This window comes from Giraffa tippelskirchi, chromosome 7 (genome assembly GCF_054371585.1).
Source record: "Giraffa tippelskirchi isolate mGirTip1 chromosome 7, T2T-mGirTip1v1.2.pri, whole genome shotgun sequence".
NCBI classification, from domain to species: domain Eukaryota; kingdom Metazoa; phylum Chordata; class Mammalia; order Artiodactyla; family Giraffidae; genus Giraffa; species Giraffa tippelskirchi.
Genome location: NC_137281.1, coordinates 72,248,604 through 72,272,879, shown reverse-complemented (window position 1 = coordinate 72,272,879; position 24,276 = coordinate 72,248,604). Strand labels below are relative to the sequence as shown.

The 24,276-nt window shown below is 48.2% G+C and overlaps 1 protein-coding gene across 1 annotated transcript in view; it reads left to right on the top strand.

Moving 5' to 3' along the window:
- The first annotated feature begins 3,726 nt into the window (after positions 1 to 3,726).
- CPLX2 (complexin 2) overlaps positions 3,727 to 24,276 on the top strand; it is an 89,882-nt gene continuing 69,332 nt past the window's right edge. The window contains exon 1 of the mRNA XM_081513752.1: positions 3,727 to 3,878. The gene's annotated coding sequence lies outside the window, so the exon portion shown is untranslated. The remainder of the gene's footprint in view (positions 3,879 to 24,276) is intronic.

Sequence of the window (24,276 nt, the reverse complement as noted above, 5' to 3'; positions counted from 1 at the left end):
GCACACAGCACAGCACCAGGAAAGTCATCACCACTTACAAGCTGTGTGATCTTGGTTAAGTGAGTCTTCCTCTTTTGGCCTCAGCTATGTTTTATGTTGGGGAGAACAATCTCTACCAGATCAGGTTGCTATGAATATCAAATGGGATTTTGGGTATGAAAGTGCTTTCTATGGTATGGAGAGGGGAGCCAATGTGGTGAAAAGAGACTGTGCATATCTATGGCCCTCCACTTCCTCTTCTTCCCCATCCCACAGAATATCAGTGTAATCTTCTTTCCTTAAATATTCTTGGTTAATTTACACCTAGTGAAGATTGCATAATGACCTGCACAGTAGCTAAAATCTTCCCAGGGAGAAATGGACTATAGATGCATTGGTATGAGGTAAGTGCCCCTCGGATTGCTAATCACTTAAAATACTGCATGGAGTAAGACATTCATGATATTTGCCCTAGTCTCAATTCCAGTTGAAGGAAAGCCAATGATCAGCAAGAAAACCTACAAATAAAATAATGTCAGAATAATAATTAGTAAGAAAAATGAAGCAGACAATGTCAAAGAGTAACTCAGAAAGCAAACATTAGTGTGGCCAGTAAAGGCCTCTTTAGGAGCAAGACATTTGAGGTGAAACTCAAAAGACAAAAAGGACTCAGATCAAGGTTCCAAGGGTCCAAAATAGAGAAAACAGAAAAAAAGAGTTTTTTTTTTTTTTTAAGTTTTAAAAGACAGCTTAGTGGAACTGGATCCTTCAGTCACTCTGGTTTGCTCCAAATGGGACCTACTGGATATGTGGCTCTTACCTATGGGTTTGGCTTCTTCCCCCTGGCTGGATAGGAGATGCACCCTAGGTCTAAATTTTACTCATGGCTTCATATTTTCAGAGCTTCCAGAGAAGTCTACTAATCTGCCACACCTTAAAACTAGTTGGGCACGATCTGTATTTCACTGGTATGATTAGCTACAATATCCGTTCCCTTTCTGGGAACTACAGATCAGATACTATGCTACAAGTTGATGCTCTGACTAACTTTCAGCCCTTAACGCTGAACAAATACAAATTAGAAAGGTGTTTTTACAAAACAGATTGGCCTTAGATATTCTCATGGCTGCACAAGGAGGAACTTGTGCCATTATTCATACCCAGCTCAGTTCAGTTCAGTTGCTCAGTTGTGTCTGACTCTTTGCGACCCCATGAACCGCAGCACACCAGGCTTCTCTGTCCAACACCAAATTCCGGAGCCCACACAAACTCATCTCCATTGAGTCGGTAATGCTATCCAACTATCTCCTCCTCTGTCATCCCCTTCTCCTCCTGCCCTCAATCTTTCCCAGCATCACGGTCTTTTCAAATGAGTCAGCTCTTCGCATCATACCCAACATGAGTACTAATGTTATTCACTTTACTAAACACATGAACAAGATGATTCAGACTATGGATTCTCCTGAAGCCTCAGTCACCTCACTTTGGGAAATGTTAACTAGCTCCCCATGGTGGAAAACTATCTTAATTGTAGTAATTCTACTTGTTCTGTTTTTGCTATTTGCCTTACATCTGTAACTGTAAAACGGAGTTTGTTTCTAACCGTCTGAAAGCTTTTAGGTTACAAATGGTTGTCCAAGCTCCTACGAGTGCCACAACTTCCTCCAACTATTACTTGGGGCCCCTGGATCAGAGACCCTCAATATGAGGGTTAGGAGAATATGTTGCCTCAACAATTTGGGGACAGCACCCCATCATAGCAGGAAGTAGTTATGGAATGAAACGACTCCCCTTTCCCTTGGCAAAATAATTCTCCTAAAAGAAAAGGGGGAAATGAGAGAGTCAATTTCTAGGCAGGTTGATAAGAAGTCCAGGGGTCCCCGAGGAGAGAGGGGTCTGGGGTTCTCAAGGAGGAGGAAAGGACAAGCATCTTTTTTTCTCTACATTCCTTAGTCTTAGTAACATAAAACATTTTTTTCTTTGAGCCCTGAACTGATGATTACACAAGGAACAACTCAGTTTAAACTCTGTACTAAGGATTATATAACAACAATGTATCCTCCTTGAGGACAGTTTCTCCTTCCTGAAAACCTTCTGGCTAATCCTGTTATCTTAAAATGTAAATTATGGGAGTGGGTCTAGTAAGATCTTTACTTGAGAATTTCTTTTGATTTATTGTAGTAACCAATTTAAAAATTATATAGTTGCCTTGCTAAGACTAGCAAGGGGGCACTCTCGGTCCCCCTTCTGATGTCTATGTCAGAAGCTTTCTCTGCCCCTTGTCTTACTTTAATAAAACTCTGCTACACAAACACACACACAAAAAGAGCAGCTTGGTACAAAACAGAAGTTGCTGTAGGTGAAATTACTGAGTCAGGGAAGAGTTGATGGTGATGAGGCAGGAAGGCTAGGCAGGGATGCTGCCATGTGGAACTTTGCAGGCTGTGATTTTATATATATATATATTTAATATATACATATATGTATATATTACTTTCCTTTATAAGATTGCTCACTTGAATATATATTCATATGTTGAATGAATTATATTTTGATAGAGTCAATATATATGTATATATATTCAAATGGGCAATCACATGAAGGAAGGGAAGTTACTTTGACCTGTTTGTCATGTGTGCGTTCACTCAGCATATATAATTCAACTATTCTATTGTATATCAATCACCATGCTAGGAGACAGAGATACAGAGAAAGACAAAATATGAAACCAGTTTTTATGAGCCTGGTAACAGAGGATATAGATACATAAGTAATTACAAAACAGTGTGACAAGAAGTCTAGTAAAGGAATGTAGAGGCTGAGGGAGCTTAGAAAAGAGAGTTGATTGTGCCTTAGAGGTTAGGGAAATTTTCATTAAAAATGAAGACACTGTGACTCGCAGACAAAGCATAAGTAGTAAGGGGGAAGAACGTTTCAGCCCAAAGGAGCAGCAGGTGCTAAGGCACTGCAGTGATCCTGTTCAGAAGGAATGCTCATTTGTCCTGACAAGAACACAGCTGGGGAGGAGGCCCTTGGTCTTCCTGGTAAAAGATCTTTAAATTCCACACCAAAGAGCTTATATTTTACTATTGATGCTAGTGCTCAGTAGCTCAGTCGTGTCCGACTCTCTGTGACCCCATGGACTGCAGCCCACCAGGCTTCTCTGTCCATGGGAATTCTCCAGGAAAGAATAATGGAGTGGGTTGCCACGCTCTCCTCCAGGGGATCTTCCCAACCCAGGGATCGAACCCAGGTCTCCCGCATCGCAGGCGGATTCACTGTCTGAGCCACCAGGGAAGCTTGTATTTTATTACAGATGTAGGATAAATAGGGCAGGTTAGAAAGCTCTCTCTAAGGAATGGTAGATGATGGACTGGAGTTAGGTACTAAAGGCAGTTGGACCAGTGAGTGGAGTTTGCAGCAGAGCAGGTACAAGATCTGCATTTGGTCGCTGATCCCAGAAACGAAGAGGGGAGGGAGAGATGTTTCCAAAGCAGGATGCCCTTTGTCCCTTAAGCAACAGGACCCTGCTGTCTCTAAACTTCAGACAGAAATGACTCTGGGGAGCTCCCCCATGCCTCCCTCTGGGTTACAGACACCTCTGCTGGCGCCCTCTCTCGTCCCCGTCGCCAGCCCCCGCCTCCTTTCTCAGGAAGCTTGGGTCTCCCTGGGAGCGGGTCTGCCCTTGGGGGAGGCCTGTCGACTCGGCGCCCTGCAGCCCGACGGACATTCGGGGCGGATCGAAGAGGGGCTCGGCGCTCCCTGCGTGCACATGTGCTAGCCCGGGCAGGAGGGAGCGCCTCCGCGGAGGAGTCCAGGAAGGGGGGCAGGGAGAGGCGCTCCAGAACCTCGGTCCCGGGCTCCCTGGTCGGCCGCGGTGGAGCTGCAGCTTCCAACAGGTTCGTAGAACTCGCGCTCGCTCTCCGTTGCGGAGCCGCCACCTCCTCTGCTGGAGCAGGTTCGCGGGAGAGACCCTAGCCATAGGCCCCGCGCCGCTGAGCTCCCTGAGGGCGGCTTCCTCCGCCCTCCTTCCTTCTCCGGGTAGCTCTGCGCTGCCGCCGGCTCTTCCGGGGCGAGGCGGAGGGCGCCACGGGCTCCAACTCGCTTCAGCACCACCTCGGGGACACCTCCCGCCCCCCGCCGCGTCCTCTCCCTGGGGTCAGCTCTTGCACAGGCGAACCGCGCCCGCCTGGCAGGCTCCTCTAATGGTTCGGTCTGGGTTCAGTACCACGGTCGCGGAGGACAGTCCTCCGCCCCCGCGGGCTCCGTTCCCCGCGTCAGCACCGTAGCGGCGGACAGCTCTCGCCGGGCGCCAGCTTCCTAGCGAGCCGCGAACAAAGACAGGGGGCTGGCTGGGGCCTCCCGCGTTCCTTAGGAGTAGGTGATTACCTCCGTGGGGGTCTTTCGACTTCCCCCAGAGCAGTGCCAGAGGCCATCAGGGGAGGGGGCCTAGTCATATTCGCGCGTTTCTTGCCTTGGGTCTGCAGTTCGCCAAGGCCTGGCGATGCAATGGCGGGACGCAGCTGGAAGTCGGAAGGAGGATGGGAGGGGAGCCGGGCACAGAAAGGTCCCGGGCTACAGTTGGGCAGGTTGGGCCTAGGCTAAGAGGAAGGAGTGCGCCGCCTCCTCTTTCTTCCAAATCCCCACCTCCACGCTAGCTCCCTCCGCGGACTTCCATCGGAGAGCCTAACACAGATGCCTACGGCTGGCAGCTGCAATCACTGACTCCGACTGTCCCCGGAACATCCCTAGAAAGTGTGAGGCTGAGTTTCCGTGGGGGGAAGGGGGCCGAGAAACCGCGGGGAAGCCTCACGAAGCCGGCGGCTACACGCTCCCCCTCCCTCCTGCCTAGGGTTCCGCCCCCACCTCCAGAGTGAAGCCCGCAAGGAAAGAAGGGGGAAGGAGGGGACCTGGGCAGCAGGTTGTGAAAATGGCTTGACTCTGAGAGGTTGCAAGTGGCACGAAAAGAGGATGGGAAGCTGAGAGTTTCCCAAACAGGGAGGCCAGTTCGGCGACAGGAGATCAAACGTGGAAGAGGAAACCTTTCCTCTGCTGAAGCAGGGAGGGCCCTGGAATCACGTGATCCTCGCTGACTGAGAGTCTCACTGGGAGATGGGAAGATTGAGCTTAGGGGGCAAAGGTAATTTGCCCAAGGTCACTTAGCAATTTTGTAGAAAATTGAGCCTAAACTTCAGGCTCCCCAAATCCTGGACTTCTTGTGTAAGACTGATAGAGAAGTCTTAAAATACCAGATGTGCAGAGAAAGGCCAAGTAGTTTTAGTTGAGTCCAAATCTCAGCTCTGTCATTTACTAGCCTGTGACCTTGGAAGTGACCTTCTGAGAAGACAGATTCAAAGTACCCACTTGTAGTGAGGCTTTAATGAAATACCTATATAATGAGATTAGGGCAGTGCCTGGCACATAATAAGTGTTCAAAAAACAATAACTACTACTCCTGATATTATTCCCTCTGTAAACATGTGCTAAGGACTCTTATGTGCCCTGGATGTGAACTAGGGAGACAAAGGAGTGTCCTGAAAAGGACACAGACCGGCACAAGAAGCAGAACAGTAAGCAGTTGCGATACGATATGATATGTGCTGTAATTAAGGTGAGTATGTGGGGCTGTGAGATCACAGAGGCAGGAGTGATGAGCTGTGAGGAGAGGAAGAAAACTACCCTGAACACATGGAACTGTGTGTAGAGGCCTCAAGTGGGAAATCACAGCCGTCAAGGTGATGTCACTGTGACAGAGGGTCCTTAGGATGGGCACTAGGAAATGAGAGTGTAGAGAAAGCTGGAGTCAGTCTCCAAAGGCCCTTTTGTGATGAAATATTTCAAACATATTTTTTAAAAATAGAAAGAACAGTATAATAAACCCCCCACATACCCATCATCTAGCTTCAACATTTGGGCAATTTATTTCATCTGTACCCACACCCACTCTCATCACACATACATGTACAAACACACACAAACACAGACTTATTTAGAAGCAAAGCTAAGACATCCTGTCATTTCTTACAGAAGGATTTTTAACATCAGCAACAACCTCTGCCATTCAAATGCCATTCCACCTTAGAAGTCACTAACTCGAACCATGACTTTCTCTTCCTAATGTCTTCTGAACATTCCTGTTCCTTAGTATAAAGTTTTGAGAGAAGCCCACACTATGGTGATAAGCCACATGCTTTAGAGAAACTATTTTAGGAAAAGCAAAGGGTATATCAACTCTCTACAGATTTGCCAAGCCAGAATAATTTCTACTACCTATACTGTGATGAGAGGCCAGTGACTACTGGCAAAGCTGATCAAAAGACAAATAGAGCCCCATAAAGAAGAAGAAGAAAGTGAGATTCCCTTTCAAAGTCATCTGAATCATAAGCTCATAAATATAGAAGGTATGAAGTCAAGGAAATCATTGATTTGGAAATCATTCAACCCAACAGCCATATTTTACAGATGAAGAAGGCAAGGGACAGAGATGGGGAGGAATGTATCCAAGTTTCTAGAGGGCTGAGACCAGAGCCAAGAACTTTGAACTTAAAAATCAAGAAGTTCTATTCAGTTCTCCATTTTGCCCCAAAGATTAGACCTTAGAGTTTCTCAGTCCCTCCACTTGAGATGCCATTTCCTTCCCCATCTCAAAGAAGCTGGAAGGAAGAGGCAGAAGTAGGGCAAGAAGGGTCCTTTCTGGTTCTCAAGAGGATGACAATGTGTGACAATTGGTCTCTGAGGTACCCTGACACAGCTCCCTCTTATATCTTTTTGGAGAAAGTTGAGGATGATGGTACTTCTGTTCTGGCTGCTGCACGTTAGCAATAGCTCTGCAGTCAGACACCTAAACCTTAATTCTGTGCATTTGTGTCCATCCTGCCTGCTTTAACCAGAATCATGTGAAGACTTCCCATTTGCCCTGAATTTGGCTGCACATCCCTCTTGGCTACAGATAGCCACGCCTTTGGGGTGTTAAATGAGTAGCGTTTGGCCCACGCCCTGGCAGCCCTCAGCTCTTGTGCCTTCCTGGAACATGATGTCTCTCCTGTTATTGATGAAATGTGATGGCTGTGATGAGTGTGTGTTCTCCCACTGGGCTCTGGGCACTTCTCAAGTCAACATTTTTGCTTTGCAGGGATGTCCCTGCCTGCAAAATGGTGAGGGCAATATCTCACAAGTTTCCTTGAGTCTTAGTTGGACAAATTAAAACATGTATAAGAGGTTTAAGCATCCCTGATGAAGAAAAGTCAGCAGAGAATAGTCAATAAAGTGGCCTTATTTCTGGGAGTATGATTGCAGGTAAGACATAGGAGGGTAATGAAGATCATGAATTTCAGCTTGTGAAATTATCCCAGCTTTTAGCTTGAGATGAGACCAAATTAGATAAATTATATTATATCATCCAGGCTTAGTTGAATTGTAGCTCCCCAAAGAGACCTTGGAGAGCATCTACTCTTCCTTCAACATGAAGGAACATTGAGTGGCTATTATATCAGGCACTGTTCCATGTGCTGAGCAAGACACTCCAGACCCCTGCTCTCATGGGGCTTACAGACTTGGAATAGACACAGTCATTAACAATAAGTAAAAGGCAAATATGAAAACATTTAAGCAAGCAAACAAACAAACAAACAATAGGGGAGGTCTGTCTGCAGTGGTGACATGGGACTGAAGCCCAAATTACAAAAAAAGTCAGTCATGTGTGGATGTGGGGCAAAACATTCCGGGCAGAAGAAATAGCTCAATAGAGCATTTATTGTGAGCCTGGACTGTCTGCAGACAGACAGGAACCAAAGTGGCTAGGAGCCAAGTGAGTGAGAAGGAGAGTGGCAGCAGGTAAGCAGGCGTGGGCAGGGACCAGACCATGCAGAGCCTTCTAAGTGCAATGGATTGTCACTGGATGGTTCAAGCAGTGGAGTGATAGAAACTAGTTTTGTTTTTAAAAGCTGCCTCTTGTTGCTGCACGGAGAGTGGATGATCTGGGAATGCTGGTCTGGGCAAGAGGGAGCAGAGAGGGTGAAACACAGCCTCCCCCACTGAGATGCTCAGCATCCAACAGAGAAGAGAATACACAGACCAGAACAATAGTATTCCATGGGAAGGGCTACTGTGGGGAGATGTGCAAGGCATCAAGGGAACCAGAGACAAGAAGAACTCATTCAACCTCGGAGACATCAGGGAAGGCTTCCTGGAAGTGGGCAATGTCTGTTGAATTGTATCTAGAAAAGGAGATAGTAGGATTGGTGTCCGAAACAGGCAGAGAGGGAATATAGTGGCAGTGGGATGCAGGGAGTGGGTGCCAGCCTGCCTGGGTCCATTTAGCAGCTGTGTATCCTCAAGCAAATTACCTACCTCTCTGTGCCTCAGCGTCCTCATCTTTAAGATGGAGATGAGAATTACAACACATTTCAAGGTGTTTCTGTTAGGATTAAACAAGTTAAATTATGTGAAGCATTTAGACAGTGTCACTTAGGAAGTGACAAATGAGTGTTGGTCAAATAAAAATGCGGCCAAATGGAGGTGGGAAGGCAGGGAACATGTGCTGGGAAAGTTCAACTAGAGCCCAACAGTGAGGAGCCTTGAAGATCAGGCCAGGGAGGCCCATCTTGGTTTGCTTGTTTTTTGTCTGCAAGCCAGTGGCTGTTATGGCTGCTCTGGGTCTCTGTTGGGGCACTCGGTCTTTCTCTAGTCGGGGTACGTGGGCTTCTCCTGTTGCAGGGCATGAACTCTAGAACATGTGGGTTCAGTAGTTGTGGTGCATGGCCTTAGTTGCCCTCAGGCATGTGAATCTTAGTTCCATGACCAGGTCCCCTACTTTGGAAAGTGATTCTTTACCACTGGACCACCAGGGAAGTTTCCCATCTTGCTTTTTTTTCTTTTTTCTTTCTTTTCTTTTTTTTTTTTTTTGCAGTGAGAAGTCATCAAAGTCTCCTAAGCAGGGGGGATTAGGGGTGGAGAATAAACTAAAACCCAAAGCCCCAGAAATAGAAAGGAACCTACCCAGAGTCACACAACCAGTTACTAGATACTGTCATCTGTCTCCCCTACAGATCCCCTATTGTAGGAGGTCAAGGACAGTATGTATTTTATTTTGTTCTCCATTATAGCCTCAGGGTTAGAAGAATGCCTAGGATATTCTCAGTAAATATTTGTAGATTCACTGCTGAACCAGTGAACAAATGGGGCAGGGAAAGTCAGAGTCCTTGAATCCTCGAGAAGGTCAGGGCATTTTGGACAGTGGAGAAACTGCTCTCAGGAAGATAAACTCCTGAAGATGTTGCCTTAGGGGCCTCAAGCCCCTCCAAACCACAGCTTCCTCTGTGACAGAGACACTGCTGCCCACAGTCCCCCAGGCACCCCCCTCAAACTGCAGCAAGCAGTGCTGCATGGGGTTCAGAAGTTAATCTTGGTAAAGTGCCTGGAAGATGAGAACCGTTCCCCAGACATTCAGTGTGGTAATTGCCAATGCAGAGAAAATGTATCTCTCCATTGGCAAGAAGCAGGACTCTATGTTCCACAAAAACCAGCCATTAGAATTCCTGTCTCTGACTTGTCAGATAGCTGTGACAGCCGGGCAGGCAGGTAGGGTCTTGCAGTTCAAGCAGCAGATGGCAAGACACTCAGAGGCACTCAGATCCAGTTTTCACATTGCTGACTGCCTCCTCCGAGCAAGGCACGGAAGTGGGCGCTTCTCCAAACTGGAGAGAACCCCAGCGCCAGCCCTTCCTAACTGGGTGAACTTGGGCAAGTCCTTGCACCTCCCTGAGCTTCAGGTTCATTAGCTGTGAAGTGGGGACACTATAGCCAGTCCGCCCAGGCCGTTTGACCTTTGATTCTGACAGTGTGGGCTTAGGGTTGTACTTCATTTCACAAATGTGGAAACTGAAGCTCGGTATATGGCTCATTGATCCCTCAGTACTTACTGAGCAACTGTGATGGGCCAGTAACTCTTGTGGGAGCTGGAGAGTCAGTGAAGAATAAAACAAAAACACATTCTAGTGAAGACAGAGGAAACAAGCGAGTAAACAAATATAATTCCACCAAGTTATATAAGTGCTAGGAAGGAAATAAAGGAGGAAGTGTGCTAAGGACAGTGGGGCTGTTTATGTAAGGCAGGTTGGTGAGGCTTGACGGAAGAGGCATTGAAATCAACATCTGGATAGGGAGAAGCAGCTGGCCAAGAAGCAGGTGTCCAGGCAGAAAGTGCAAAGGTCCTGGGGTAGGAATAAGCCTGATGAGATCACAGGACAGAAACCTACTGAGCAAAGGGGAAGGTGGTAGAGAAGAGGGCAGAGCTGGCAGGGCCTTGAAGACTGGTTGAAACAGAGAGGTGACAGAATCTAACTTCTGAGTCATTTACCTCCATCACCCTAGCCATAAGGGACCTGATGTGACAAAGCCCACATCAGAGAGATCCCTGGGCATCTTCATGCCCACAGTCCCCACTGCTGTCTCCAGAGCAGGTCAGCCAAAGGGCAAGCAAAGTGATGGATTCTCCTGCTGGGAAATAAATCCATCAGCTGGCTGGCTGCCGGGTGGGCACCGCAGTGCCTCGCAGGCAGCATCCTAATGCCACAAGGCAGGAGAGGGAGGGAGAAGACACAGGGCCAGCCCAGGCTGGGGGGTGGCAGGTGGGAGAGGCACCCGTCTTAGGTGCAAAATGTAAGGGGATGCTAAAAAGCTCAGCCATCAACACAAATATCGTTTTGTGCAATATTTTTTAATAAGATTAATGCAAAAAATCTATGATGGTTAAAATACAAAATATTTTCAAATAAAGACAGGATTCCAAAAGAGATCAAAAGATGAGTCATTCATGTGCAGGATGTAATCCTGACCCTCAGATGCTCACTCCCCTACAGAGACACTTCCTGGGCCAGGGCCCTGTTCCCACAGGGAGCTAGCATCTAAAACTAGTCTGTTCTTGAAGAACTGAAAGAAACAAACATCTCCAAACAGGGACTCAGAGATCACCGCTTGCTTCAGTTGTGGAGACAGAGCTCAAGCAGGGACCACGCAGCTTGGAGGCACTGCTAGGCCCATAACCCCCAGGACACTACATTAGTCAAGCAGTTCAAACCCATGTCTTGTACATGGTGGGATCCTGAGCAGGTCAGGCAAAGGGCAAGCAAAGTGATGGATTAAGTAAGGCACATTGCCTCTCAAGCCTCAGTTCCCCATCTGTGACTCTGGGGCCAATTAAACCTGATTCCCAGGATTCAATAAGATTAAGTCCCCTGGTGGCTCAGAGGGTAAAGCATCTGCCTGCAATGCAGGAGACCCGGGTTCGATCCCTGGGTTGGGAAGATGCCCTGGAGAAGGAAATGGCAACCCACTCCAGTACTCTTGCCTGGAAAATCCCACGGACAGAGGAGTCTGGTGGGCTACAGTCCAGGGGGTCGCAAAGAGTCGGACACGACTTCACTTTCACTTTCACTTTAAAGTCTTCTAGGACCTAGCTGGGCCTTCCCCGGTGGCTCAGTGGTAAAGAATTCGTCTGTGATGCAGAAGACGCAGGAGATATGAGTTTGATCCCTGGGTCAGGAAGATCCCCTGGAGGAGGGTATGGCAACCCACTCCAGTATTCTTGCCTGGAAAATCCCCTGGACAGCGGAGCCTGTGGGGCTACAGTCCATAGGGTCGCAAAGAGTTGAACATGACTGAAGCAACTGAGCACGCACGCACGGGACCCAGCTATTCCAAGTGTGATCACAAACCAGGAAAGTCAGTATCTTCTGGGAACTTACTAGAAATGAGAATGTGCAGCTGCTTCCCAGACCCGTGGAATCAGAATCTGCATTTTAACAAGACTCCCTGGGAGGGGGTGGCATGCTTGTGAAAGCCTGAGAAAGTGTTCAATTCTTGGCACTTGGAGGACGCACAAAAAATGACAGGGTTGCCCCAGTACCCACCAGACCCTGAGTTAGATCCTGACCTGAGGCAAGAGGAAAAACCCAAGATGGAGAGGAGAGATGCTGGTGTGGCCACCTCATTAAATTTTGAACGGTCAAGTTTTGAAGCCAGGGAGTCTGGCTGAGCTCCTTCTATACTTAACCATGGAGGCCCTCCCATTTGTTCACCTGGAAAATGGGGATAATAATAGCTACTTTATTGATTGTTGTGAATATGAAATTGTTGTGCTAAAGATCACTGAATGCTTGCTCTTGTTGCTGGTGGGGTGGGTAGCATTTAATACATCATTACTGAGCACTGTCCATGTGATGAAATAGGTAATATTCATATAGCTCTTTGTCATTTACAAAGCACTTTCCTACATACCATCACCTGACTCTTAACCCTTTGGGTGAGATAGCATTTATAGAGGAAAGTACTCTAGGCTCAGCAATGTGCAGTGACTTGTCCAAACAAACCAGAATTTAAATGCCTGGAGTCCAACACTAAAATCCATGCCATCATCAGAGCATCCAACCAACAACCACAGAAAAGATTAAACACTGGAATAACTGGAATAAGACAATATTATACGCTAGAGATGGTCTTGTTCAATCTCCTTACTTTACTGAAAGGAACGCTGAGGCCCAGGGAGTGGAAGATGCTTGACCAAGGTTACTCAGACAGAGCACCAGCCCTGCGGTCAGAACACAGCTCACGAGGTTCTCAGTCCAGGGCCTTGTCCAGTGTCCAGACCCACATCCTTCATCACATAGGCCAACCTCCACCTAATCAGCCCAGGGGTGCTGGCAGCCAGGGTTGCCAGGCAAGTCCAGTGGACAGGAGGGACCCCAACTCCTCCTTCCACTCCAGCCCGGCCAGAATAGGGGAGTGCAGAGGCTGGAGTTGCCAAGGTGAAGCCTGCAAGGTTGCTAGGACACATCTTGGGAGCAGTCAGGTGGCAGAGGAGGGCTCAGCTGGGCTGAGGCTGGGGCAGAGATGAGGACCTGACACACTGGTCCTCTTGGAGCTGCGGAAGGACTTCCAACTCTCCAGGGTGGATCAGCCAACCGGAGGGGTGACTCACAGAGAACCCCACATCTCTGTCCTAAACACAGAGCCCAAGCCTGGAGGCTGAGTGGCTCTATCCTCTACCCTGCGCCTCATCAAACACAAGCCTTGCTGCTGACTCCTCCCATCCCCCAACCGCATCACCTCTCTCCCAGAGGAGCTCTCTAGAGCGCAAAGCCAAGCCCTGCAGGGCCCTCCATGATCTTCGGGGTGAAGCCCACACCCTGCTAAACTGAGCCCCCCAACCTGGCACCAACAATCTCCCAGCCTCATCTTTCTTTCTCCCCAAGGCTCTAGCCAAACCTAACTCCTCCAAGTGCCTGGGAAGACCATGCTCTCTTGATGACTCTGCAGATATTCCCTCTGCCTGCAAAACCCTTCCAGCCAACTGTCCTCTAAGCCTCAGCTCCAGACTCTTCATCTCAGGGAAACCCCCTCACTGTCTCCTGGCGGTGTGTCTCCTCTGAGCAACACCCCCTCAGGTGGCTGTCACACCGTATTTTAACTATCCATGTTCCTCTTTGGGTCCCAATTAGGTTGTGAGCTTTTTAACACCTCAACTCTAAAGAAAACTTGGTTCCAACTGTGCAAGATTAACACTTGTCAGAGCATTTGTGCCCTCCTCTGTGATGAGGAGTATGACCTTGGCCTTGCCAGGCTAATGAGAAGATTAGAGATTGTGGATGTGAAGGACTTGACACAACTCAGTTACACTGAAACTGCTGTCAGCATCCTGTTGCTTATGTCAATAACATTAACACCCAGCGTAGAGGGCTCACTTGTAAACCTGTGCCAAATGGGTCCCTCACCTGCTCAGCGAATATAATCACCATGGCAGGAAAGCTCTGGAAAGAGCAAAGCCCCATTCAAGTGTGAGTCATAATAACTCCAGTAGTTAACACACTTGATTCCCACAAGTCCCTAGACCTGTGTCATCCCAACACACTCTCTGTCTACCCCTTACTCACTAAACAAAATTTATTAAGTACCTGCTCTGTGCCAGGCAACATGCTACCTCTTTGGGACTCAGCAGTAGGTAGACATGAAGCACTTGATTGCAACACCTACATTTCTCTCCTTGCCACCGCCCCCCCACCTTTTTTTTGAAGTACAGGTGATTTACAATGTTTTGTTAATTTCTGCTATACAACAAAATGATTCAGTCATACACATACTCTGTTTTTATTGTTTTCCATTCTGGTTTATTCTAGGGGATTGAATATAGTTCCCTGTGCTGTACAGTAGGACCTTGATGTTCACCCATTCCGAATGTAACAGCTCATATCTACTGACCCCAAACTACCTATCAGGGTCAGACTCCCAACTCAACATACAGACCCTGTTCAGAGATGCTCCCGGCAGCCAGCAGGCCCCAGCCAAAGACCCCCACCCCACCCCACCTCACCAGTGAGGAAGAAGTAACTCTGCCCTTTTGCCAATCCAGCTACTAGCTTTAAATTCAAATACTGTCAGCCTCCCCAGAGCAGGCAGCCTGCCTGCCCTTTTCACTGTGGTGTTACCAGCGTTTAGAACAGGGCCTGGCATAGTCATTCAGCCTCTTATTTACTTGTTCATTCACTCACTCAGCAGATATTTATCAAGTCCTGCTAAGTGCCAGGCTCTGGGGACCCAGCAGCAGGGCCCTTCCTCTCTTCGCTCCTGTCTCAGTGGAGGCCTTGAGGGGGCAGAGGGAATTCTGTTAGGAGAAGATAGTGCCGGGAGCTGTTGAGACCCCGCGGGTTAGGTGCTGTGCTACCCAGGGTGGTCCCAGAAGACCGCCAATAACGTAAAGGGCCTTCAGTCGGCTGACCTATTGGAACCCCTGACCTGGGCCAACCCCCATCCCCAGCTCTGTTGCCAAGACCGGAATCTCCACTTCAAGTGTCACAGCAAGCAGGACCCTGGCAGTGGCAGGAAGAGAAAATATTCGAGGAGGAGGTGACAGGTTGTACTCAGGTCCCTGCAGTGGCTGAGGCCTTGGTGTCCAGCCCAGAGAGGAGCTGACTGCAGCAGGAGAGCCAGGGTGAGGGCTGCAGGGTCTTGCCCGGCTCCATACTCACCCCTGTGCAAACCGGGCAGGTCAGCTCCCCTTCCAGTCCCTGTGTGCGCACCTATGACGTGAGAGTAGAATGTCGACCTGGTTCTTCCGAACTGTGTGAAGGCAGATATAGCAAGTTTGCTGAGCATTGCTCGATCGACAAATACTTACTGGGTCCCCTTTGCCTTTTTAGGTATGTCTGGTACCGCCTAGAAGAGAGCCGAGGAAGGTAACTAGGATTTCAGGGGCTACCATGTAATAGAAATCTTCACGGGCATTATCTTATGTAACATCACCACCAATAATAAGAGGCTTCCCTGGTGGCTCAAACAGTAAAGAATCTGCCGGCAATGCAGGAGACCCGGGTTCAATCTCTGGTTGGGGAAGATCCCCTGGAGGGGCGCGTGGCAACCCACTCCAGTATTCTTGTTGGGAGAATCCCATGGTCAGAGGAGCCTGGGGGGACTACAGTCCACAGAGTCACAAAGAATTGGACATGACTGAGTGACTAACACTAATATCAATTAACCAATAATAATAACAAGCACCTATATGGCACTTAATATATGAGGTTGGTGCTATTAGTAGCCCCATTCTATACAGGAGGAAACTGAGGCTCAGAGAAATGGAATGGATTTCCCCAAAGCCAGAATTCAAACCCAGATCTGACTGACTGTAAATCCCATCCATTGACACCAGTCAAAAATCACAATGAAGCCAGAAAGCACTGTGGTCAGTGGTACCGCAGCAGCATTGCCTGAACCGGTGACTAAGACGGATGGCTGCTGTCAGGAGCAGGTGAGGTGGGGTCAGGGTTGGGTCTCCTGCCAAGCAAGACCCCATCCTGAACTGCCCAGCCCTTTGCCAGAATCCAGAGGATCAGTGTGGCCTCAACAGAGGCAAGGGCTCATCTTTCAGAGCGGTCTGGGGAGGGGTGCCCATTCAGGAAGCCGCCCCACCCCCTGCAGCCCTCTCCCCTCCGCCCTTACCACCCTCTCTCCCGCTCCGGGAAGTCTGTGGGTCTCCAGCATGCTACCTGCTCTGCCTGGTAACTGAAGGCTCCTGCATCTCAGCTCAGCCAGGAAGCAAAGGTAAGAGTGCTGTCCGGGCTTACGCCCATAAGTGGGGTTCAGAGCGCCCCCACTCCTGGTGAAGGTGGCTGTGACATTACTTCCCCTGGTGGTCACCAAGAGCACTCTTCAGTGGGAATGAGATGGGCCAATCTGGCAATGTGTTAGAATGGCGCTAGCTTACATTACAACAGAGAAGAACTTCTCTGTATGCGCTACCTTATTCAATGATGACCCTCCCTTCCCCAAAAACACCTTGAGGTGTTATCCCCAGGTTACAGATGAGGAAACTGAAGCAAGGCAAGGACGTCCCTGAAGACGGACAGCTGCAGGTGGCTAAGCCTGAGTTCCTACCCTCTTTTTCCTGTCTGTATCCCCAAGTGCTCTATGTACCTTTTAGGTGGTTGGTATTTGTTTGACAAGTGAATGAGTGAACAAATGAATTGCCTAAGATCAATGGCAGGGCAGAGCAGAGCTGGAAGCTTACTCTCCTCTCACTCCCAGTTCCTATGCCTTTTGTTGAGCTTCTGCGTTGGTGAGCTTAACACTCCCCTCTGCACCCCCACCCCAGGATCTCAAGCGTCTCATGTGTGATGTTCATTACCCCCACCCCCGCAGCAGACAAAAGGATGAAAGGTGGGCCAGTCAGCCTTGGTTCCTCTTCCAGGTGGCCCCCAAGCTTGGATCACACCCAGCATCCCTTCATCCTTCCACCTCGCCTCTTCCTCACCACCCACTACCAGTAATCCAACGTGCATAGTTGTAAACTTGTTTCTTTAAATAAACAGTCTTGAGTTTCATACCAAATAGTCTTTTAAGAGGAGGAACGTCTCCAGGCCACCTCGTATTTAGCATACACTGAGCCACATATTTGCACAGAGAGAGTGTGTGTGGATATAGAGATCGCTTGATCGCTATAGATATCATTGCTCATCCAGATGGGAGCTATTTATGATGCTGAGTCACTCGCAGAGAATGCCACTGAGGGATTCCAGGCTGGGCTCTGAGCCCCAGCATCACAGACCTCGTGGCTCTTTGCCTCATCCTCACTTTTCACAAATGAGAGAGACAGAGACAGAGTGGTCTCTCCCACCACAGTGCAGGGACAGAAGGAGACGTTTTAGCCAAAGTATATGCAGATTTCTCATAACCAAGCCCTATTCCAGATCCTCATCCTCCATCCAGGACACCACAACCCTTTCATCTAGTCCAATTTCTTGATTGTATAGGAGCAGAAACTGGGAGCCAGAGCGGGAAGGGGCTCGCCCAGTGTCCCACGGCAAGTTGGTAGTGGAGCTGGTCCCATGGCTCAGACTCTCTGATTGCTGTCTGGTGCTCCCTTCCACCCCCAGCCACCTTCTTCGGTTTCTCTCCGAGGTCATGCCGTCTCACAGGAGCTTCTCTGTAAACTTAGAGCTGTTCCTCAGCGTTCCCTTTCGTGGGCTTTTCCAAGAGGGGAGCTGAGTCTGGCTCGTTTGGATACCCACCATGCTTAATGCAGGGCCTGTATACACTAGGGGCTCAATGCTAGTCCACCGGCTGTTACATAAGACCAAACTTAGTACCAATTCCTGGGGAATCCTAGTTCTCTGTTTGAAAAAGCACCCATTTATCTCCACCCTCTCTTTCTTGTCTCTAAGCCAGTTCTCTATCCATGCAAAAATAGACTCCCTCCCACTCACCACCCACCTCTGCCCAGTTCTATAATGAATCAATTTTATTAATAGGCTTTGGGATGAAAACTTAACGAAGGCTTTTTGTAAAAGTCACCCTTTATCTCCGTATATAGTTCACTTCTCAAAGCATTCTACTAAACTGGTCAGGTGGGATTTTGCCTCACATAAAATATTCATTAATCCACTCTTTTCCTCTATATAGAATGTGTTTGTTTAAGCATTCAGGGATCTCTATCCTTTATTATGGATTCTACTCAATTGTTCTAAGAGACAGTGGGATGAGACAGAAAGAGAACAGGCTTTGGAATTAGGACTGAGTTACATCCTGGCTGACCACTTAATGGTTCTGCATCCACACTGATTGCTGTGAGAATTAAATGGTATAATGGCTGTAAAGTATCTGGCACATAAAATGCTCAGTACATGTTTGTGAATGAATAAATGAATGAATGAATTACTCAGGACTCTGATGAATAAACTATCCTACTCTGAAGTGTGAGAGACCACTGACTCTGCAGTCTGAAGTCTTGAAGTCAGACAAGTCCAAGGGCAGTTTGAAAAGTCTTGTGGCACCGACCACAGGGATTAAGCTACTGGTCGGACTGTCTCCAAGCCAGAAAGGGACGTTCTTTCTGTGGCCCCTTCGGAAGGTATTCATTTCCTCAGGAAATTTTGTGCTGAATCTAGGTTCAAAATAGAAAGCTCCTTGAGAGTAAAGATTGTGTCTTGTTGTCAGATTCCAACTTTTCCCAAACAAGAGCTTGACTCAGGGTAGTAAGACAAAGAGATATTCGGTAAGCATGCACTGAGGTATGAGTATGCAGTAATTATGCATTGGACTTCGAGGAGATCAATCCTAAAGGGAATCAACCCTGAATATTCATTGGAAGAACTGATGCTGAAGCTGAAGCTCCAATACTTTGGCCACCTCATGCAAAGAGCCGACTCACTGGAAAAGTCCCTGATGCTGGGAAAGACTGAGGACAGGAGAAGAAGGGGATAACAGAGGATGAGATGGTTGGATGGCATCACTGACTAAATGGACATGAGTTTGAGAAATTCCAGGAGATAGTGAAGGACAGGAAAGTCTGGTGTGCTGCAGTCCATGAGATCGCAAAGAGTTCAGACCGAGCGACTGAACAACAACAACAAATGCATTGAGTTGGGTTGAATTGAGTAGAATTAACTTGAGTTGACTTGGCTTGAACTGACTTGTTTTGCATTTGTCAATGGACTCAAATTAAGGACTACCAAGGGAGAAGCTTCCTAGAACTTGAGCCTGATTTAGACATGGTCCGTCAGCACAGGGGAGACCCCAGGTGTGATGTTCTGGGGACATTCAGAGACTTCCAAAGACGGAGGCATTTCAGAGAGGACAGGGCCATTGCCAAGACTGAGGGAAAAAAGTAGTCAGCCTTGGCTTGGTCGGGGGCACCACAAGACTGAATGTCCTTTAGGAATCTTGAAAACTTATTGGCACTCTATGAGGATCTTTCCATATTTTAGGGCAACAGAGTCTTCTCTTCCTGGGAGACAAAGGACTTTGGGGGATACCCGCTTCAGTGGGAGGTGGACTCTAGCTTTGAGGGGCCAAATCAACTCCACCATAAGGGGAGAAAGCCTGTGGCAGCCAGCAGTTAGGCAGAGCCCCCATACTGCAGATGCTGGCAGAGGCGTAAACTGGTCTTCCTGCTGGAGTGAAGGTTTGGGGTTCTGAGGGAGTATGAGTCTAACTCTAGACTTCCATCAGGCAGTGGTTACTAAAGGGAGCAGCGATGCAGGAACATTAGTGAGTAATCAGACAAGCCGTCTGGCATTCCAACATTGAGGTCAGCCGGCACTGCTGGGGCCCCTTTTGCTGGCTCTGTCTCAGTCACCACCCATCACAGGATGTGGCCCGGCATCTGAGGGAGAAAAGAACTGAGGGCACACATGAGACTCAGGTGAACCGTGGCTGCTCCAGCCTTTATTCTGTTAAGCTGTGCCTGTGACTCCCTCTCCCACACTGGCTTGAGAACCCATCAGGGGCGCTGCATCTGTCCTCCTCATCCCCCCTGTGCCGTCTGAAGATCTGGGTACAGGGTAGACATCAGTGTTCAATGAGTGAATAATTAGGGCAGAGTAAGGCTTACAGTGCCAGTGGAAGATTTCAAGAGGGAAAGATGGAAAATTTCAAGATTTCAGGATGGCAAAAGCCCAGGGTGAAGACATCCAGCCAGAAAAGATAGCATAGATGCAAAAGTTGTCCCTCAGAAGTGTAGCTTATAGGGAAGATTGGACTAAGTAGAGTCAAGAAAGGGTGGTGCAGTGCTGGCTTAAAATCATGTTCCTCAGGGTACCTGGCTTCTGAGGCAGACTCTCAGGGACCACCATAGGATGAGTTTGAGCAAGGAAAATTCCCATGACCCACCCTAGACCATGACATTCAAATTTTAAAAACTGCAATTTTATCTATTTTATACATTGGATTGGGCTCCCCAGGTGGTGCTAGTGGTAAAGAGAACCCATCTGCCAACGCAGGAGACATAAGATGCAGGTTCAATCCCTGAGCCCGGAAGATCCCTTGGAGGAGGTCATGGCAACCCACTCCAGTATTCTTGCCTGGAGAACCCCATGGACAGAGGAGCCTGGTGGGCTACAGTCCGTAGGATCACAAAGAGTTGGACACAACTGAAGTGACTTCGCACACATGTATATTGGGTTTCCATACATTTTCATTTTTAAAGGATTCTTTGGATTGAAAAAAATCATTTGGAAAACACCAATGTTGAAATAGTCTAGGCATCTGCATTAGACTGTCTGGATGCCAATCTCAGCCCCTAGACTTTCCACCTATGGACATCAGCATGGGGCCCTTCTGAGCCTCCACATTCTTATCTGTAAACCATCCTTCTTCCAAGGATATGTGAGCATTAGCTAAGATGCTGTAGTATTTCCCAAAGGCTGGTGCACGTGTGATTGATGGTGTGTGTGATGGTTTTAGGTGGTATAGTGATAAACATTTATTATTTTAATAGCTCACAATTGATGTATGTTAGAAAAATATAAGCAGCATATTATACTCCATGATTTATGGAAATAATATAGCATTTCCTTTTAAAATAAAATTCTGTGCTTTTTGAAAGCCAAATCGATTTAAAGAAAAACACTAAGTAAATGAACAGCACTGATAACAGCACAAATCATGAAGGTGATACATAAATGACTGGAAAGTGGCAAAATTTGAAATGATGTATATAAAACAACTATCATAGTGCCTGTCGTTTAGGGAGGGCTCAAAATGGTGAATCCTTATGCCTTTCTGTACCTTGCTGGGATGGCTCAGCCTAGAACCAAAGCTCTCCACTCAGGCAAAGTAACTGTCCAGGCCATGTCAGTCTGGAATCCAGTGTTTGATGGGCATGGGACAGGCAGCAGTGGTCAATTTCATGCAGACAGCAGTGGTCAATCCCCAGACAGCAGCAATTGTCGGGTCCTGGCAGGCAGCTGGCCACAGGATCTTGAAGCAGACAGAGACTGCTGAGGCAGCATCCACGGGTGCCAACCATGAGTGGCCTATGAGATTACTTGGAGAGTTTTTCAGGCACAAGTCAAATACCCCGGGAGAGAGTTACTTCCTTTTCAGCTGATTCTATCAAGGAGGAAGTCTCAGTTGGAGGGTAGCATCTCCTTGAGGCCTCTCTAATGCTTGTTGATCTTCACTTCCAAGACAAGAGACCCAGTCTTCAGCTGCCAAGAGTGTCTGGCTGAAAATGAGTAACAATATTGTCTTTTCCATGTATTTTTTACTATTACTTTCCATGTATAGAACACAATACATTCTGTTTATGAGAAGGATCTCATGTTCCCTTTTCACATACATGTTTTAAAGGTTAAAAAGGGAGTGTGTTACTTTTGTTCAGTATAAAGGTTATAAAAGTACAAGCAGGATAGAGACATAGAAACAGGTAAAGGTAGTCCTTGACCAAGAAAAAACCCAGCCTGGCGGAGGCAGAGCTCCAGACTCCAGGCCGGCCCACAAGCAGGATGTCTTCTGACTTGGCCACAAGCTTTGGGGCAAGCATTGTCCTGGGGAGGGCAGAGGAGGCCACATCCTGAGAAAGAGTCAGATTGCTGGGCAGATGACTCTGAGCTGCCAGGCTGCCCAGGGTAGCAGCCAGATAGTAGTCAGTACAGCTAGGGGTGACCCCAGAGGGTGGGCCTGGGAGGGATCCCAGGCCTTTAGTTCCTAGTGAGACTGGGCCTGCAGAAGATGGCTCTGACAGAGGGGGAGGAAGGAGCTGAGGATTGGGAACAGGTAAGGCCTGACTCCACAGCCTGCACCAGCTAGGTGTTCAGGGGAAATCTGGTGTGAACCCAAACCATTCATACCAGCCTTTGAGAGGGGCTGGGTATGAGTTAGGGTGTGTTGGTAGCAAGCAACAGAAACCAATCAGCCTCACTCAAACAGAAGCAGGGATTATTAAGAGATTATCAGATAGCTCCCAGAATCAAAGGCCAGGCTGGTTGTCAGACCCAGGAAAGGATCAGGGCCGGAGCAGACTAGGAGTTTGGGAGCAGGAACTGAAGTCATTTTTTCCCAAGTTTCCCTTTGGGATACATCAGCCACAACTGTTGTCTCCTCTTCGCCTCAGTCTTTTCGTGATTCACAGCCCCAGGAGGGGCACAAGCTGGCCTGCCATGTGTCCCGTGTCCTCCTCTTGACCAACAGAGAGCATGGAGGCTTGATTAGACTCACTCCAAGTTTGAACACCGAGGAAGGGATTGTTCTCAAAAAGAAAGTCAAAGGACTATTACTAAAAGGAAGAGGAATGGATTCTGGGCAGCCAAAACCCAGTAGCGCATGTCTTCTACAAGGGGTGGAGGGGTGGGGTGCAGGCCTGACTCTCTGAGTCATAAGGGGGCTTCCTTTGTCCCACCCTGGCTGGACCAGGGTTCATCTCACTCTGGGGTCAAGGTCAGCTGAGGCAGGAGCCTCTTGTGCTTCCCATGAGGAGCTCCTGGAGCCTCTGATGGTCTGGGAGAGGGAGGTGGCTAGACAAGCCTGGCTCATAGCTCTTCAGACTTTTCATGGCTGAAAAGGATCTGCCGGGTTGAGAAAGTCTAATGAGGATTGCTTACTCAGGGGTTGCAAACCGAGCTGTCTGCTGGCTGGCAGGGAGCAAATGCATGAAGGTAATCGAGATGACCTGAAATAGCCATGCCTGTCTAGAGGGGACGCCACTGCCAGCTCCAGCCAGTTATTGGAGCTGGATGTTTTTGGGGGATGCGGGGCTGAGCTGTGCCTTCACTGTGGTGCATGTGCTCTTCACTGTAGCATGAAGACTTTGCCTAGCTGCGTATGTGGAGGCTTCTCGCTAGTTGTGGAGCATTGACTCTTGAGTATGCAGGCTTCAGTAGTTGTGGCAGGCCAGCTTAGTTGCCCTGCATCATGTGGGATCTTACCTCCCTGACCAGGGATTGAACCCTCATCCCCTGCATTGGAAGGTGAATTCTTAACTACTGGACCACCAGGGAAATCCCTTTATCCTGAGTTTTTAAAGTGAAGCCCCACATCCAGAATTTTACGAGACTCCTCATTTTTAAATAGTAGTAACATTTAAAATACCATGCTGACCAAATGGTACAAACCACCAGTTTGCTGCCATTGGACTAACTTCTATTCATCCACTATGACCCAGCTGAGAAGGGACTTCCGTGACTTGTTCCTCCTTCCACTTTCTCCACCCTTTCTTTGGATTCCTTGTAGATGCTGTATTTCTTCTTGTCACAGTACTGACAACTCTGCATTATAAAAACTCATTTGTTTTCATCTGCTGTCTCGTCAAGGGTGAGGACACCCACCATGTCTTACGTCTCTTCCCAGCACTGTGCCTGACACATAAGCGGTGCTGTGGCATTGCTGAAAAGGGGGCTGTGGGGACTGCGTTTGTCAAGGTGGCTAGGTTATTCAATAGTAACAAATTAATCCTGAAGTCTCTGTGGCTTAATGCAACATAGGTTTGTTTCTCTCTCCTGTAAAGTCTGCTGTGGGACCTGCAGCTCTCCAGGCAGCTTCTTTCCGAGCGGTGACTCAGGGAACCAGACTAGCTCCATCATCAGGGAGCAGGGGGAGAGAGCCAAGGGAGAACTCACACCCACTCTTATAAACCTCAGCCTAGAAGTGACACTCACCGGCTCTCTTCACAGCCATTGGCCAGAATGAGGTCCATGACCAGTCTCACTATAAAGGCCTGGAAATATGGGTGGAAGGCAGCCAGGGCCCGTCATTCACAGGAAACAATGGGACTCTTAAGGTCACTGCATGGAAATACCTCTTAATTTGTGACATCCAGAAAAGTAGGAAAGAAGTAGGGAGAGATTTCATTAGCTTGAGCTTTTTTTCCCAATCAGTAAACACTAGGAACTGGAAATCAAATTGGTGGAAAGTAGAAGTCAAACACCAGTGAGCAAACCATTTATCGTGAAATCACATCTGGGCCCTTGGCATCTCATCTGAGGTCTGTGATGGCCTGGGAATGATTGCCGCTACTCAAAAGGTCTCTCTTCTGTG